This window comes from Pelophylax lessonae (genome assembly GCF_965119305.1).
Source record: "Pelophylax lessonae genome assembly, chromosome: 4".
NCBI lineage: Eukaryota > Metazoa > Chordata > Amphibia > Anura > Ranidae > Pelophylax > Pelophylax lessonae.
Window position 1 is genome coordinate 214,554,610 of NC_138771.1, and position 17,800 is coordinate 214,572,409.

Below are 17,800 nucleotides of genomic sequence, written 5' to 3' on the forward strand. Positions count from 1 at the left end.
TTTTGGGTCTAGCACAGATTTTAAAGGGAACCCCACGCCAAAAAAAAATGACGAGGGGTCTCCCCCAAAATCCATACTAGATCCTTATCCGAGCATGCAGCCCAGCAGGCCAGGAAAGGGGGGGGGGGGCGGATGATTGAGTGTGCATGGAGCCTAATGATCTAAAATACAACTATCCACTATCTAATGATAAAGATGAGTTTCCATGAGGTGTCTGTTGAGCAGAAACTGGAGGCATTCTGGATGTAGGCAAATTCATTTTTGAAAATATGGGTATGCTGTGGTTTAACAGCTATATCATGTGCAAAAATAGGATACCACACTTGTGGATTATTTATTTACATTAATTTATGATCATATGAAAAAATATAAAACAAATAAAAGTATAGTAAATGATCCCAGTGGGTGGATTTGTTAGAAATCCAACAAGATTCATGTCAGAGAAACGGCCATGCTGCAACTGGCAACTCCGCCAGTACTTCAAATGGCCGCAATGGACTCAGGCCATAGACTCATTGTAAGTGAAATGGCTGTGCTGCAACTGGCAACTTTGCCAGTACTTCCCATGGCTGCAATGGACTCAGGCCATAGACTAATTCACTGGCCTATAAAAGGACTCTGCTCAGCCCATCTGATTGCTGGATTGTCTTCAGCTCTTCCTGTTTCCTGTGTATTGTTACTTCCTGGATTCCAGTTTGACCCGGCTTGTTCCTGACCTGTCTGCTCTCTCTCCTGGCTTTGACCCTCGGCTTCATCTGACCATCCGATCCTGCTCCAGTGTTTGACCCTCGGCTTGTGTGACCATCCCTGCTCTTTTGCCCTCTGCCTGACTTCTAGTGTACCGATCCCGGCTTGCTCAACGGACTTGCTTCTGCTCAAATCCCCTTGTCTTGGCGCCTGTTTGGACTGATACCTGTGTATGACCCTCGGCCTGGCTTTTACCTGCACATTGCTTGATTCCCTGGAGTTCCTGAGAGTTGTTCCGGATATCCTTGTGAACCTCTACCTGCACTCCACAAGCATCCAGTGCTCCTTGGGACGCGTCACCTCCTGTCCCACTTCCAGGGGTGATTCGCACCGAGCTGCAAGGGAAGCCCTCTCAGCATTTCGGCCTCTACCAAGAAGGGATCTGACAATTCAGCAGCTAAATTGGAGACATCTAAGACAATCTTCCAGCACTCAGTTTATTGTCTCCCTCCGTCACTAACACAAGCTTGCATACTTTCATTTTTCTGATCCTGCACAAGTTGTGTGAACTTTTCATTTCCCAAAAGTCTGCCAAGATCTGCAGAATCTCACCCAAATGTTTCCTGTAATACATGCAAGTCAGGCGGTCAGGAAGTGTGTTGCAGCAACTTATAATCACTGTCTGTAATGGACCAGCGTACATTAAGAGTAAAGCATTGAGAAACACAAGAACATTTGGCGACATTGCAGCAGAAATCTTGTAAACAAATCGACTTATTTTCTAGACATAATAAAAGCATAAAATGAACATATGTGGAGACATATGCTGAAGTACAGATCTAGTATAGGATTAATGTGTACACATACTTCTTTTTCACTCTCGTCTCTTTAGTCTGATCCCCTAGTAGGGTTAAAGCAGAACTCCAGCCATAAATAAAACAAGAATGAGTAGCCCATTAAAAGGTAAAATTAACAAAAACTAGATTTTCCTGCAGTATTCACCTTCAATCTCTTGATTTCCCTTGCAATACTTTTTTTTTTTTTGCTGCTAGATGTCCTCAGTTTCCTGGCCATGGTCATTTGACTTGTTTCCTTTTAGTCCAGGTAGTCCCGGATCCACCCCAGCCTGCGACTGGATAGTGAAAAGAGAAGCAGCACAATGATGAGCTCATCTCTTTGACACTCTGATTTCTCTTCCTATCAGCATACTAATTGTCAGCACATGATCTGTTTAGCTCCTTGTGCTGCTTCTTCCTCCCACACTCCAATCCTGTTGTACCGGGACTGCAAAAGGCTGATACCAGGTCAGATTTAGGCTCTTACATTACATAATTTAATATATTGTTTAAATGTAGGCAATGCAGCACTGCCCCCGCAAGGACTGCTTGATATTTACTCTGTGGGTTCCCCCTGGTTACACGGCCATAAGCAAAGACAATTCCTTAACCACTTGCCAACTGCTCACATTGGTGCTACTGCGGCAAAGTGGCTCGATTCCGTCCAGCGACGTAGACCTCCTCCCCTTGTGGGCGGCGCACGCGTGCCGCCGGAGGCTCGCTCCCGCTGTATTCAGTTACAGCGGGAGTCGGGCCAGGGGACCGCTGCTCTTCCCCGATCGTCGGGGATCGAGTTTGGAGATCTAAGTGATAGGCAGGGTCAGATTGCAGGATTCAGCATAGCTGAACCTGTGATCTGTCCCTGTGTCACACAGTCCCCTCCCCCCACACACGTCAGTAAGCACCAGGTATACATTAACCCCTTGATCACCAATAAAAATTAACCCCTTCCCTGCCAGTGTCATTTTTACAGTAACAGTGCATATTTATATCACTGATTACTGTAGTAATGTCACTGGTACCCCCAAAAGTGTCAAAAATGTCAGTCAAGGGTCCGATCTGTCCGCCGCAATGTCGCAGTCCCGCAAAAAAAATCGCATTTTTACATTTTTTTGGGGGGAATTTCATATAAAAAAATTTGAAAAATATTGTTATTTTTTCAAAATTGTCGCTCTTTTTTGTATATAGCGCAAAAAGTAAAAATCGCACAGGTGATCAAATACCACCAAAAGAAAGCTCTTTTTGTGGGGAAGAAAAGAACATAAATTTAATTTGGGTACAGCATCGCACGACCGCGCAATTGTCCGTTAAAATAACGCAGTGCCGAATCGCAAAATATGGCCTGGTCAGGAAGGGGGTAAAATCTTCCAGTCTTAAAGCGGTTAAAAATACGCAGAATGGCAGTCTGCCTATGTAAACAAAATTTTTTTGTCAAAGACATGTAGCTACATACATTTTGGCCTAAATATGTGACATAAATTGAATATACAGTATTGGATATTTTTTAACTGTCAAAGTAGAAAATTATTGTTATTTTTTCAAAATTTTCTCATTTTTTTATTAATATCGCAAAAAATAAAAAGCGCAGAGGTGATCAAATACCACCATAAGAAAGCTCTGTTTGTGGGAATAAAAGGAAGTAAATTTAGTTTGGGTACGGCGTTGCATGACCGCGCAATTGTCAGTTAAAGTCGCACAGTGCCGAATCGCAAAAAGTGGCCTGGACGTAAGACAGCAAAATCCTCCAGTGGTAAAGTGGTTAATTCTCCTTGGCTCACACCATTCAGTCCAGGGGTATTTGGTTGGTTTTGTGTTTTATTATAAAATGGGTTGTAGCAGGTTTTCCAGGCATTGGGCCTGATGTGGGTCTGCCATTGTTACTGGTGATACCTTCAGCCCATTTAAACTGAATACCCAAGTGTGAGATTGGAGACAATGACCATTCTGTCATCTTTGGTTTGTTTTGTTTATTTGGTAATGGGGATGGGAGAAGGGAATTAGTGGGATACTCCTCTGGCTCAACTAAAATGCTGACTTGCTGAACTGTACTTGAACTTGACTCTTGACACTCTGGTCAGCTCAAAAGTTCTGTATACAGCTCCCTCCAGTCCTTCCTGACTGAGGTAGCTCTCTGTAACTGCTTGTGTTGCTGCAACTCTCAACACTGTACAATGCACACTGTACACTTTAGCTCTTCAGGACCCAACCGCTGGCGCCTCTACACTTCAGGGTCCTCTCACTAGGCACCCCCTTAGACACTTCAGGGTCAACACTGGCACCCCCTTTAATGCTAGCTAGCTCCTGGATCCCTTGGACCTTCACCGGAGCGGTCCCCTCTCAGCTAGGCAGACCCCCAGGGGTAGTTTGCAGTACTCACGAACTGGGAATGCTTTCCTGAAACTGGACCCCCTCTACTCCGCTTGTCCTCGGCACACCAAATCCTCTCTGCAGCTCAGCTCTCTGTCCCCTCAGGCAAGCCGCCTGGGACACCCGATCCTTCTGACAGGAGGAGAGACAGCCATACTCTCCCTCCTGGGACTCTGCTTCCCGCCAAAGACGCTGCGTCATGCACTCCCCTCAAACTTATACCCACTCCCATAATCCTGTGTGGTAGAATCTGCCTTTCTGGGGTAGATACAGGTCTGAATGTGCCATTGACTGGGTTTACTCCACTGCCCAATAAGAGCCCTCTCAGGAGCACAGTAGGGAGAATCCCCAGTCTCAACAGCCACACCTGGGAGACATGACAGCCCAGCTGAAAATCATGGCCCTGCTGTTAGGCAGCCAGGACCCACTATACTTTGCCTAGCACCTACCTCGTAGGGTGCTACATCGGGATAGGAGAAGGAAATAGTGGGATACTCCATCTTTAACTATTCACAGTGATTAAGGACTCCTGTCTTCTCTGCTTTACTATAGATTTGGAACAGCCAGGCTGATGATTCATCCTGCCACTTCCGATGAATATGGTTAAGCCTCCTATCCTTAAGATGACTTGGTGAACAATTAGCTATCTTTAGGACACTCTTCCTAGCATCCTCTCTCTCTTCTTCGGCTGACACCCATCCACTGACTGTCCTACTAGCAGGGGTGGCCCCCCTCAGGTCAGGCCCCTTGACATGAGTCCCTGTACACACGGTACTCTAGTCCCAGGGTCTCCAGTGTCTCCCCTCTCAGTCAGCTCTCCAGGACCTCTGGGTTCAGCTCCTCTCCACCACTCCTCTGGTCCTCAGGATGACTTCCTGAGACCGCATGGCACCTCTACAGAGGAGGAGGCAGCCACCCCCTCCCTCCGGGACTCCGCTTTGCAGCCAAAGACCCCGCAGCACATGTGCTCCTGGCTTTTATACAGTATCCCAGAATGCACTGAGGCGACCTGCCCTCTGCCATTTACCAGGACTGTATCAAAAGCATATGCACCTATTCGTCAGGTTTCCTCCCACTGTCCAACATGCCTCCCTATTGGACCAGTGTGAAACACACTCTAGACTGAATGAATCGCATGCTGAGCACAATGAGCAGACCTCACTAACAGATCCTGCTCTCAGGTAGGCAGAAAGCAATATAGATTTACCTGCAGCCCCTCTGGTAAGCAGACAGAGCTCAAAACTATACTCTCTCACTAGCACCTACCTAGGAGGGTGCTACAGTATTAATGATTACAGGGCTTCACTAACCACTTCCAGACCGCCTACCGCATATATATTGTGGCAGGGTGGCCTGGCTGCATAAAATCACGTACATGTACGTGATTTCATGCACTACATCTGGGGCGCGTGCGCACCAGTGACCTGCCCCTGTAGTGACTGGACACAGCGGGAGCCAATCAGCGGGTCCGGCAGCCGCCATGGCTGCCGGGACCCACCGATCGTTCAGAGGAGAGGGGGAATGGCAGTCTGCCTATGTAAACAAGGAAGATCGCTATTCTGTGAGGGAGGAAAATGGAGATCCTGTGTTTCTGCTAAGCAGAAACACGGATCTATGTTTTTCTCCAGTCACAACATCCCCCCCCCCCAGTTAGAAAGCACTCCCTAAAAGCACACTTAACCCCTTGATTGCCCCTGATGTTAACCCCTTCCCTGCCAGTGTCATTTATACAGTGAAAGTGTATTTTTTTTAAACACTGATCATTGTATTGGTGTCACTGGTCCCCAAAAAGTGTCAATTAGTGTCAGATTTGTCCGCTGCAATGTTGCAGTCCCGCTAAAAATCACTGACCGCCGCCATTACTAGTAAAATAAAAAAATCCATAAATCTATCCCATAGTTTGTAGACCTAATAACTTTTGCGCAAACCAATCAATATACGCTTATTGGGATTTTTTTTACCAAAAACATATAGCAAAATACATTTGACCTAAATTGATGAAAAAATTAGATTTTTTACATTTTTTTATTAGATATGTTTCATAGCAGAAATTAAAAAATATTCTTTTTTTTTTTTTTCAAAATTGTCAGTCTAATTTTGTTTATAGCGCAAAAAATAAAAACCACAGACCTGATCAAATACCACCAATTTGGAAAAAAAAGGGACCTCAATTTTATTTGGGTACAGTGTCGCACGACCGCGCAATTGTCAGATAAAACAACGCAGTGCAGTATCACAAAAAATGGCCTGGTCGGAAAGGGAGTAAAACCTGCTGGGGCTGAAGTGGTTAATGTGTGCCTTTTTGTATCTACCTAGAGTTCAGATTTAACTTAAAACAAGGCACTCTCTTTGCCATGTTATCAAAAAATATCAACTGAAACATATTAAAAGTACATGTATGAGATAACATGGGGCCTAATTCCAACTTTTATCCAAGACATAAAACTTTTGCTTACAAGTTTCCACTTTCCAGCGGCACTCTTTTCAGAACAGTTGTTGTTACACCAAGTCGCATCCTATATCACGAGACACAAAGACTCTACTGAAAGAGGAAAAGAAACTGCCATCTCTGGAATGCAAGCATGCAGAATAGAAAGAACAATCAGAACTCCTTATCTATATACGTGTTCCAGGTTGGTAACTCAAAAAGGATTGAAGTCATTGGGTCAGCATGATAGTTAGGCAACTAGCATTTCCAGATATATAAAAATAAAAATCTACACTCACACAAAAAGAAAAAAGCAGCACCTATACGTGCAAAACAAACACATTCAAACCAATATCAAAAGAAAGTTGCGCTATACAAAATTAATTAGATAATATTGAATATCCATATATTGTTATATTGCAACAACATTCATGTAGAACAAAAATAAAGACACCAGTGATAACGTCCAAACAGGTAAAAAATCATAGTCCCACTGTGCAAATAAGCTGCATTAGTGAAAAGAATGAAGAGCCTCCACCACTGTGACTGTATCCTCCACCGTGTAAAATGGCCTCTTACAAGAAAATAATGACCTGAAAGGTTAACAACGCCTGTGTTAATACCCAACCAGGGATCCAGGAGATGGAAGGCATCCTGAATTCAAAGGGTTAAGATACACCGCTAAACCTCCACTTCCAGCTTCTCTCACTCCGGTCCCATATAAGAGATAATATGCCTCCATAGTGTAAAACTGAATATATTTTATTGGTATAAAAAATTGAATGCACTTACAGCAATCTGCATAAAACACACATGGATTTATAAAAAAAAAAAGGAGCCGGCTGGCTAACCAAGCATCGCCCGTCTTTTTGGGATTCCACGTGGTGACATCAGCATGTGGTGACCCACTCGTTTCATTACACCGGGCGCTCAGCACGGCAATCGGGGATGAGGCGTGTCCCTCGTGTGAAAAATATCTCTTTACCATGTGACCGGCTGTGTCCAATCACAGCTGGCCACATGCACTGTCCTTGTGCATGCCGCTCATGTGCGTCACCAGGGACACGTAAAGCGGCGATCAGGGATAGAGAGTGTCACTTTGACACAGTCCATCCCTGATCAGGGTAAAGAGCCAATAAAATTGGCTCTCTACCATGTGACTGGCTGTGTCTACCAATCACAGCCGGTCACAGATTGTAAACAAACCGCGGTAACTAGCTGTTACCGGGCTCTCACACCAATCCTGTGTGAGGAGGAGATTGCGGTAACAGCTAGATACCGCCAACAGTGCACAATAAAACACACTGATTGCCCCCTAATAAAGAGGACCTGTCACCAGTCCATCAAAGTACCTGTTTCCAGCCCATCAAAGTACCTGTCAGCAGCCCATCAGAGTACCTGAGTACCTGTCACAACCCCTCAGAGTACCCGAGTACCTGTCACCAGCCCATCAGAGTACCCGAGTGCCTGTCATCAGAGTACCTGTCATCAGAGTACCCAAGTACCTGTCACCAACCCATCAGAGTACCCGATTACCTTTCACCCAAGTACCTGGCATCAGAGTACCCGAATACCTGTCAACGGAGTACCCGAGCAGGTGTCATCAGAGTATCCAAGTACCTGTCATCGGTGTACCCGGGTACCTGTCATCGGAGTACTCGAGTACCTGTCACAGCCAATCAGAGCACCTGAGTACATGTCAGAGTAACCAAGTACCTGTCACCATCCCATCAGAGTACTCGAGTACCTTTCATCAGAGTACACGAGTACCTGCCATCGAAGTACCCAAGTACCTGTCATCGGAGTACCCGAGTACCCGAGTACCTGTCATCGTAGTACCTGGGTACCTGACACCAGCCCATCAAAGTACCCGAGTAGCTGTCATCAGAGTACCTGAGTAGCTGCCATTGGAGTACCCGAGTACCTGTCATTGGAGTACCTGTCATCGGAGTACCTGTCACCAGCCCACCAGAGTACCCGAGTACATGTCAGAGTACCCAAATACCTGTCACCAGCCCATCAGAGTACCCGAGTACCTGTCATCAGAGTACCCGAGTACCTGTCACCAGAATACCCGAGTACCTGTCACCAGCTCATCAGAGTACCCGAGTAGCTGTCATCGGAGTTCCTGAGTAGCTGTCATCGGAGTACCTGAGTAGCTGCCATCAGAGTACCTGAGAACCTGTCATTGGAGTACCTGTCATATGAGTACCGGAGTACTTGTCACCAGCCCACCAGAGTACCTGAGTACATGTCAGAGTACCCAAATACCTATCACCAGCCCATCAGAGTACCCGAGTACCTGTCATCAGAGTACCCGAGTACCAGTCACCAGCCCATCAGAGTACCCAAGTACCTGTCATCAGAGTACCCGAGTACCTGTCACCAGCCCATCTGAGTACCCAAGTACCTGTCATCAGAGTACTCGATCAAACTTCTATGGAAAGACAGATGTTTTTGTCTAAAGACAGGATGAGAGGAAGGAAAATTGTGTAACCACCTAGTACTAGTTACATAATCTCATCCTAAAGCCTAGTACACACGGCCGAATGTCGAAAGAAAAAAAACTCGACAGCTTAGGAGGAGCCGCTGTACTAACTATGCAACTTTAAGCCTAGTATACACGAGCCAAATGTTGGGCTGTATCGGTCGGTTTAATAGAAACCTGCCGATATTCGGCCCGTGTGTACTGCAGTCCGTCCGACAGAAGTTCAGCCGGCATCTGTCGAAAGAAGGATAACCGAAAAAGGTCTGCCGATGGGCTCCCGATCAGCGCTCTCAGCCAATGGCGTCCCCTGTCAGAACACAATAGGACAGCAGGGGAGATCGCTGTACAAAAGCCTTGTACACACTAATATTTTTTTTTCCGTTCAACCCAGCAGGGCTGAATGAAAAAGAAACTGACAGCTCAGGAGGGGCTGCTGTACTAACTATCTGACATTAGTACAGCGATCTCCCCTGCGGTTCTATTGTGTTCTGAGAGGGGGGCAACCTCCCTGTCAGAACACTCTGGTCAGCGCTCTCAGCCAATGGTGAGCGAACGGGAGCTGATCGGCAGACCTTTGTCGGTCATATTCTGCTGGGTTGACTACTAGTGTGTAGCTTTAGCCCACGTTCACAATGGTCTGATTTGACATGGGATTTGAAATGTAAATAGGAGCCAATTGCCGGCAATTGCACCGTCCGAATTAGTGCGATGCCAGCTTTGCGGCGCCACACAGATTCCCAAAAGTAGTTTCTGTCATCTTTTTGGCAACATTGGGGGCGATTTCAATAGACATCTGTGCAGGAACCCGTACAGTAGGGTTGCCACCTCATCCCTTTACCAGTACACACAATAATTACTCAGGTTCTGTGGCTGATTAAGGTCATAATTCAACTCACTTAGTGCCTTATATTAGCCTCAGAACCCGTGGAATTAATATGTGTCCTGGTTTAAAGGGATGATGTGGCAACCCTACCGCACAGATGTTTGTGAAATGGCCCCCCAAATCAGACTGAAATTCCGGCTTGAATTTGTGCGAGTTCAGCTGATCTCGCTCGATTTTAAAATAGTCTCAGTGTGAACCTGGGCTAAGTGTCAGAAGGGCTTCATAATTGTTAATCTTTTGATTTATGTAGTTGAAGGTGTGAACTATTAAATTGCAGGGGTAGCGATGTTAAAACAGCATTATATGTGGAAGGCACAGGTTGATTTATTAAAACTGGAAAGCACAAAATCTGGTGCAGCTCTGCATAGAAACCAACCAGCTTCCAGTTTTTTTTTGTCAAAGCTTTATTGAATAAACTGAAGTTAGAAGCTGATTGGCTACCATGTACAGCTGCACCAGATTTTGCACTCTCCAGTATCGATAGTTGGCCGATTTTCGGCTTGTTAGTATGATGCTTTCGACAACCGACTGCGACTTTTCGGCCGAATAAAATCTGGTGTGCAGGCTATAAAATTTTTGTTGGCCGTCAACAGAACGGTCGATTTTCCGTCAGTCAGTACAGATTTCGGCAGACAAAAATCTGATGAGCAAGACTGGGCATGCTCAGAGAAAAAACACACGGAAAGTAAACCAGAACATGACATCACTTCTGAAGTTGTTTTTTGTTGGCCGAGAAAATTTGTGTGCAGTCTAGAGCACATTTCAACCAACACAACAACACTGGACAAAAGACGGCCGATAATCGTTGCGTGTGTACGAGGCATTAGTACATCAATGCCATGGTGTTGAAGGCCCTCACCCCTCTTCGATGATGGTTGTTCCAGTTTAGGTTTGGTTCACATTGGTGTGATGCGGGAACCTTGCAAATCCACTGTGGGTTTCTGCATCGTACCCGACTCGCAGGCAGTTCACACTGCCATATGCAAACTGCTGGGAGTGTCAACACAAACTTAAAGGCAACCCAAAATCAGTTCGCATATCGCAGTGTGAACTTTCAATGAACAGCCATGTGATCCGATTATGGTGCGGCCCAAAAAAAGGGTCCTGCACGAGTTTGGTTTGAATGCGATGCAAATTCAGCCATACAATCTGTATGCCTGAACTTGCAGCGCAAGGCGCTTAATGTAGACGGCCTCTCTTTTACACATTTTGCATGCACAACATTACATGTCACAATGTTAATGTGTGTTGATGTACATTATGATGCACATTTACATGCTATGTGTTTCAATTTATTTAGGTGAAACACACATCTGGCAATAAGGGATGGATGTGAATAGACCAAATGTCCAGGTTTACTCAATTCAGTTGAATTCAGTTCAGCCCCTCAATCCAATGTATAAATAAATAGCAAGGAAATAGTGCACATGGACATCCAGCACAGAAAATGTAAATGTTATAATCAGAATATTTGTTCTCTGTGTCTGAGTGGGACAGGAAGTGATGATAAATCCCCACCACAGAGTGATGGCAGCAATAAGAACCTGACATTTTGTGGCACCCATGCTCTTCTGTCAAGTTAGATATGCAGCACTGCTCCCTTAGGAGCTGCTGGTTACAGGTTACCCTGAGTTACCCTTAGCAACAATATAGCAGTTTAGCATTTTCAAAATGTGCTGGCTCAGTCAGTAAACAGTCTAGGAGCTTTGTATTTTTGTGTTTTATTGAGAACTTGGAGAGAAGGGAATGAGTGGGATACTCCAACTTGAATAAACTATGCACAATTTGCTGGGACGACTAAGTATTGCTGTATGCAGCAAGGCCGCTGCTTCACCTTGTCACTAGTGGTAAAGAAGTAATTAGTGAACTGTTTTAGATGAGCTTTACTGTACTGCAGAACACACTTCAGGGCCCTTCCTAGCACCCCCTTTGTTCCTGTTATTCAAGGTTCTCTAAACGGCACCCCCTTTACTGTAACACTCCCTGTGTGAGCTAGCTCCTTGATCCCCTGACTTCTCTGGAGTGGTCCACCCTTCCTGGGCAGACCCTTAGGCAAATCTCCTGGTACTCATGGACACTGTTTTTCCTGAGAGACTCTGCCAGCAACTCCACTGTCAGCTCCACTGGATCTTCTGCAGCTCAGCTGCACACCTGGTCCACTAGACCGACTGCCTAAGACCACCTTCCTCAGACTCAGCAGGAGGAGAGACAGCCGCCCACCTCCTCCTGGGACTCTGCTTCCCGCCATAGATGCCGTGTCACATGTCCCCTCAGTATTTATGGTCAACCCCAGTATGCACTGCGGTGGTGCCTTCCCACTGGGACCGCCATGAAACCTGATGTGTCACTGACTGGGTTTCCTCCACTGTCCAACAAGCTCCCTCATTGGATGCAGTGGGGACACTCCCTCAGTCCCAGTGAATCACACCTGGAGACATGCAACAGGCAACCTAACAGATCAGGCTCCCCTGATAAGCAGAAGGAGCAAATAGATGCTTTTTCCTAGCACCTACTTAGGAAGGTGCTACATCTATATGTCTTATAATTGTGGGTGCTACACTTATATGTTACATGATGTTTATATCATATGTCATTTGAAAATGCTTGTTACTATTTTTTTCTGATTTACTATATTTGTTATGCCTGAAAACCAATAAAACTCGGTTATACAAAAAAAGAACCTGACTCTAGTCCCAACCCTTCCTTACTGATCAAAATAAAGATTTAGCTGTAGTTTCAAAATGTTTCTACCTGTACATTTATGAGACAGTTTTCTGTCCATATGGCTGTCCAAAGTGACGTGACTGAATGCTTCCAACATTATTTACATTTTGTACAGCAGGGCTTGGGTGAGCATGGTATGCGCATTCTTTGGAGTATAATTTTATGGCTGATAAAATAAATAAGATAGGGTTCCTGAATTTTGACATGTCCTGTTGTGTTTTGTTACTATATTGCTCTGGAGTGACTTTTTCAGGTCTATGGCAATAAAATGAATACAGCATTAGAAGTTGCTCTGTTCACCATTATCATAGCTGACTGGGTCTTCTCTGATTGGTGAGGATGCATCAAGTCCTGGGTGTCCTGCATCGGAGGTGCTTCATGTTTCTGAAAGAATAGGTAACTGAAGTATTTCACAGTGTCAGATGTGAATAAATACTGATGTTAAAGAGTAGGCATGGCACAATTGTAACCAATTCCTGCGGCTTTCAACACAGGATATCCTGCCTGTTTAGGCCAAGTGTATAATCATCTGATGAAGGAGTAAAGAAAAGCTGTCCACTTTACCAGAAAGATGCACAGTTATTGCAGTCATTTTTTATGTGTATAAATTGCATGCAAAATCTTTTAAAATACTTGCTGGGATCTCTGTGCTAGTAGATGAGAAGATGCACAAGCAGTGTAGGGGTTAAAAGATTGGCATTATAGTAGAACCTGTATCCAGCTGCAATGGCTTCTTATTGGATAGAAATGGGGTGATGAAAATGAAATCTATGTGCATGCAGTAATGTGTTATTTCATGCATTGATGGGTGTTATGAACGTTAATCATTTTTTTGTTTCCTTAAGGCTCGGTTTCCACTAGTGCGACTTGCTGTGCGACTTGACACATGTCAAGTCGCACAGCAAGTCAAAAGCCGTTGATTTCTATCTGGCCCGTTTCCACTGCCGCGGCTTCAGTTGCGGCGACTTCAAAAGTAGTTTGTGCACTACTTTTGAGCCGTCTTCAGTGCGACTTCCCTCTATATATGAGGGACAAGTCTCACTGAAGCCGCAGTTTACTTTCGCTACGAAGTCGTGCTAGAAGTAGCACGACTTCGTAGCCGCACTAGTGGAAACCGAGCCTAAAGGCTCGTACATGCTATAAGAAAATCGGGTGAACATTTTCATCCATAGAATTTTAGTACGATTTTCGTATTGTGTGTACACAGCCGATTCAGAATTTTCTTCCGAAAATTCTCGAAGGGACCAAACTCCAAAATGTTTCTTGTATGGGAAAAAAGGAACGATTTTCGTTTAATATGTACCATTTCCGTACAATTTTTGTACAAGAAAAATCTGAGAAAAAAGGCTGGGCATGACCAGAATCAATAAACAATAAAAAGAAAGCCTTTGTCGTATGAAATTTTTTGTACGAATTTTCAATCATCGGTTTACATTTGCTGTGAAACAACGAGGAAAATCGGACGGTCGTTCACCCGATTTTCTTATAGTGTGTTCCCCACTTAAGGTTGGATTTACACCTATGCATGTTGCTTTTGAGAGTTTCTGTAGTGCTTTTTGCTGTGCTTTCCACGGGTTTTAATCCAAATTTTACTCCAATTACCGTTTTGCGTTTTAATGCTTTTTTTTCTGGAAAAATTTGTTGTTGGGCAGATTAAAAAATGAAAATTGCGGTATAAATGTACTACGTGCTTTTCTGCTGCTTCTCTATTGAAGTCTATTGAACCAAAAAAACAAAAAAGCACCGTTTGTGTTTAAAAAAAAGTTCCTGACCCTTTCCAAAAAATGCAGAGGAACAACAAAAATGTATTGATGTGAACGTGTTCCATGGGAACCCATGTTAAAAAAAAGGCCTGCATTTCTGCAAAAAACATTAAAAAATGCATTGGTGTGAATCAAGCCTCACTGTGAATTAGAGCTCAGCCATTCACAACTGTGCACTTACCTGCAGTGTAAAATACACTGGGGCCTATCAACTCGTACAGCTCAGCAAAGCAATGCTATACAGGAGAAATGAGACAGGTTATGAGACTAATGCTGGCCATACACTATACGAAAAATCATTCAAACTCATTTTCGAAAAAACAAACACTCGGCCGTGAGAGCAAATGATAGTGCCATCATGTAATAACCAATAAATTGTTCAATGGACATAAATTATTCTGGTTTTTGATAGTTTTTTCATATATACCTAGTGCAAACAGTTTGGACGAGAAACACATTAACCTTTCAATACATTGTTCATTTGGCAGAACATTTTCGAACTTTTTGGCTCAAAAATATCACAACTGAACCTCATACCAGATGCCAGATTTCAATGCCATAGCAGCAGAACAAAAGCTTCCCACTGCCCAGTATTATCAATACTTACAAATTAAAAGCAGCATCAAACGTAACCCCAACATCCGCACCCATACACCACTACCAATCAAAATATACCTCTACCAACAACTGCAGAATAGGAAGGGAATTTCCCTTTTCTATGATGCCCTAGGAGAAAAATCAGTATTCACCAAATCTCCCCCCATACTAAAATGGGAAAATGACCTTAAATACACATTCTCCATCCAAAATTGGAAAACAGCACTTAATACCATCTATCGCACCACAAACAAATGCATCCTTGTGGGAAATGCCGCAAACAATAACCCAAAGATGGTACCTCAAACCCTCAGTGATAGCATCCTTTATAGAGGATGCCTCCTTGAACTGTTGGAGGGCTTGTGGTCACAGAGGCACTCTGATGCATGTCCTTTGGGAATGCCTCCGAATACAAATATTCCGGAAGGAAAAATTTTAACTAATAGCTGAGGTTACAGGCTTCCCTCTACCCCTCTCCCCCCGAAATAGCAATTCTGAACTTGAATATAGAGGAGGTCCCTCCCCCTGTGAAAAACATAATGACGCACCTACTATTAGCGGCCAGACTTTCCATAATGAGAATATGGAAAGCACAGTCAACACCTAATACACTAGCAGTGGTCAATCTGGTTCAAACTCACTGTACATATGAATTGCTGTTGTCCAACAACCGAAATATTAATAAATGGGAAAAATGGACCGATTTGCCAATTGAATCTGTTTATGTTCACATCATAGTAGCCAACACTGGAGATTGTACCATTCCTGTACCATGTTCAGTATAGCTTCCTTCTTTTTTTCTTTTATTTGTTCACCTCTTGTTATCTGTATATTGTAAAACTTCAATAAAAATCTATTGAAATAAAAAAAAAATATCACAACCGATTACAGATTTGTGCCCATTAACTAGCCGAAAAACAAACAAACTGTCGAACTGACTGAATTTTCGGCCAATTTTTCATATAATGTATGGCCAGCATTATTTTAGATAGCCAGCTTTCATTGTTATCTCCTTTAGCTGCTCTTCTGTAGCTATGCAATAGAATAAAACATGTGCCAAACCACTCTTATTCAACTTAGGGCAGGTTCACACCTGAATTGCACAGTATACATTACTGTGAGATCCAGTGTGGTGGGATTTAATGGGCTGAAATCGCACAAAAAGTAGTGGCACAAAAAACTGCTTTTCAAAAACAAACCCTGACCAAATTGGATGGTACTGCGGATACCATGTGGACTGATACGGGCAAACGCACTGCGTTTGCAATCTGTGTTTGGGGTGTTGTGAAGAATATATTGACACTGGCAGTAGATCGCATAGGAAGAGCAATTGAGCACGGTATTGAAAATGCACACGGAACGCACCTTTCCTGCACTGTATTCAAGTGTGAAGCGGCACTTAATGAACATGTACAATTTCAGTAGTGTCCCATATAAGTGAAAAACTGAACATGGGTGCAGGGGTAGAAAATATACAAACAAAACCTGTTTCATAGACATATACTGCCATCTACAGGAGATATGGACACTAACAAACCAGAAAATGTGTGGGCCAGCCCAGGATAGCTTCTCCTATTCCTAGCATGTCTCAGTTTTTTGGCAAAGTACTAACAAGAGCATGAACACCGAGGGATGGGGCCTATATAGAAATCCTATTTACTTTCTCATCCATTGAGAGGCACAGGAATTTTGATACTATCTGGACATCCAAAAGCAGTTCAACTGAGGGGTAGACAACAGAGTAACACCCTCCCACAGACCAAAGGAAACAAAACTATGGAACTACCAGCAGCCCAAGGCCTGCGTGAAGGACCAACTCCTGAATTTCAGACCTGATGAGGCTAAGTCCCAGACCTAAGGCTCCATGCACACAGGGCGTCCTAAAAACGTGCTCCAAAGCTGTTTACTTGACGCCGGGAAACAGCAGCTGTAAAAACATGCTTTCGGTAGCTTTTTCCATTAGCGTTATTGCACGTTTGGCCACAGTAGCTGTTAGCAGCGTTTTTTCTGCCTCCATTCAAAATCAATCGATCCCTATGGGAGCCTATTGATTTGAATGGAAGTCGCACCGCAGGTCAGATCAGGGTGATCCGACCTGCGGCGCGACTTGCGCTGTGAGAATCTTGAGGGGGAACTCCACGCCAAAATGGGGAAAAAAATGGCGTGGGGTTCCCCCCCAGGTTCCAAACCAGGCCCTTAGGGTCTGGTATAGACCCACGCCGAAAAAACGGGGTGGGGTTCCCCCCAAAATCCATACCAGACCCTTATCCAAGCATGCAGCCCGGCATACCAGGAAAGGGGAGGGGACGAGCGAGCGGCCCCACCCCCCCTGGATCATACCAGGCCACACGGCCTCAACATGGGGGGGGTGTGGGTGCTTTGGGGCAGGGGGGGCTCTGCACCCCCCACCTCAAAGCACCTTGCCCCCATGTTGATGAGGACAAGGGCCTCATCCCCACAACCCTGGCCGGTGGTTGTGGGGGTCTGCGGGCAGGGGGCTCATCGGAATCTGGAAGTCCCCTTTAACAAGGGGGCCCCCAAAATCCCAGACCCCCTCCCTATGTGAATGGGTATGGGGTACACTGTACCCCTACCCATTCACCCCATAAAAGGCAGTGTGTGTAAATAATGACAGGAGACGTTTTAGAAAGTTTATTAAAAATCTTCTTCCCGTCTTCTCCCTCTCCGGTCTTCTCCTCTCAGGTCTTCTCCTCTCCGGTCTTGTGCTCTTTTGCTGTCCGCTCTCGTCTTGTCTTCTTCTCTCTGGTCTTCTGGTCTTCTGCTCTTTTGCTGTCGGCTCTTCTTCTTCCTCCGGTCCTCCTCCGACGACGTCTCTGGCGATTATGCCGGTCTCCGGTCTCTGCAGCTTATTTTATAGCCATTAGGGGCGTGGCCGCCAGATGACGTCATCGGGAGACCCCGCCCCCTTGTGTCACAGGTTGCAAATCCTTTGTAGTCAATTACAGCCTGAAGTCTGGAACGCATAGACATCACCAGATGCTGGGTTTCATCCCTGGTGATACTCTG